The sequence below is a fragment of the Lipotes vexillifer genome, unplaced genomic scaffold, assembly GCF_000442215.2.
Source record: "Lipotes vexillifer unplaced genomic scaffold, Lipotes_vexillifer_v1.1 scaffold429, whole genome shotgun sequence".
Lineage (NCBI taxonomy): Eukaryota > Metazoa > Chordata > Mammalia > Artiodactyla > Lipotidae > Lipotes > Lipotes vexillifer.
This window is the reverse complement of record NW_006784171.1, coordinates 516,928-518,425: the sequence shown is the minus strand read 5'-3', so window position 1 is coordinate 518,425 and position 1,498 is coordinate 516,928. Positions and strand designations below refer to the sequence as shown.

At 40.9% G+C, this 1,498-nt stretch overlaps 1 protein-coding gene across 2 annotated transcripts in view; it reads left to right on the top strand.

Moving 5' to 3' along the window:
• The window catches only part of LPIN2 (lipin 2), a 57,781-nt gene that overhangs the window by 40,190 nt on the left and 16,093 nt on the right, over window positions 1–1,498 (top strand). The gene's annotated exons all lie outside the window — the stretch shown is intronic.

Sequence of the window (1,498 nt, the reverse complement as noted above, 5' to 3'; positions counted from 1 at the left end):
CTTTCCCTCTCTGCACCCATGATACTGACCTTTTGAAGAGCCCAGGCTATTGTCTTGTGTACTTAACTTTCTCACAGTCTGGATGTACCTGATTGTTTTTTCAAAGTGACATTCCCGTATTTCCTTAAACTGGAACTTAAGTCTTCTAACATTTTTAAAAAAAAAAAAAAAAGTAAAAATAAACAAGTGAAACTAAGTTTACTAACGTATTCTATCTAAAGCAGTAAATTCAAACTATTATAGTTTTAACAAGTAATTAATGTAGACGTTATGGAGATATTTTACATTTTTTATAGTAAGCCTTGGCAAGCTGGTATGTGTTTTTCATTTTTTTTTTTTTTTTAACATCTTTGGATATATACAAATTAAAACCAGAATGACCAAAATAAAAACAGTAGCGCCATCAAATGTTGGTGAGGAAGCAGAGGCATTGGATCATAATTTTGGGAAAATATACCAGACAAGTGAAAATTACGTTCGCACAAAAACCTGTACGGTAATTTTAATAGCAGATTTATACTTAATAGTCTCAAACTAGAAACAACCCAGATGTCCTTTGAGTGGTGAATGGTTAAGCAACCTGTAATGAGTACTTCATACCATGAAATACTAAGGGAAAAAAAGTAACAAACTAGTGATAATACGCAAGAACTTGGATGAATCTGAGGAAATTATGATGAGTAAAGAAAGCAAGCAAGCCAATGTCAAAAAGTTACATGTTGTATGATTCTATTTATATAACATGCTTGAAGTTACCAAGTTAGAGAAGGGAAGAACAGATTAGCAGCCGCTGGGGGTTAGCAGTGGGGTGGGGGAGGGAGCAAGAGAAGTGGGTAGAGCTGTAAACGGTCGCAGCAGGATCTGTGTGGTGACAGTATTTTATATTGACTGTGATGGTAGCTGCATGAAGTGCGTGTGTTGAAATAGCAGAGAACTAAAGATAAACACGCACACACTTCTCACGTTTTACAGACCTCACTCAGATTAGGTCAGGTCACGTGCACAGCAGCCACGTGTGGCAGTGATGAGTGGGCAGCACAGCTCTAGAGGCATGATTGGATTTGGGTTAAATATTCTTTATTTTTTGAATTGAAGATGCTCCCTACTGCATCTCATCATGTCCCACTATGAGATGCTAACCGTGATCCTGTGTCGAAGGCGTTGACTGCCAGGTTTGCCCACGGTGAGGGGTCCTGCCCTCCACAGGCACCGAGCGAGCACCCTGTTCCCCGCAAGCCTCCCCTCGTGGCTTTAGAATGATGGCCTCTTTCTCGATGCTGGTGGTCACATCAGGTTCGGGTTCAGTCTCCTTTGTTCGTGCTGTAAATATAATAAACGTTAACCTTCAAGTGTAAATGATTTAGGGCCCAGGATTATTCACGTGAGAGCAGGTGAAAGAATGCGTGACTCAGCGCGTGTTTATTGGGCGGCTGTCAGGAGTGCGACCCTGACGCCCTCTTCCATTCGCATGGATGATGAAAACCCACACAGGGAAAGA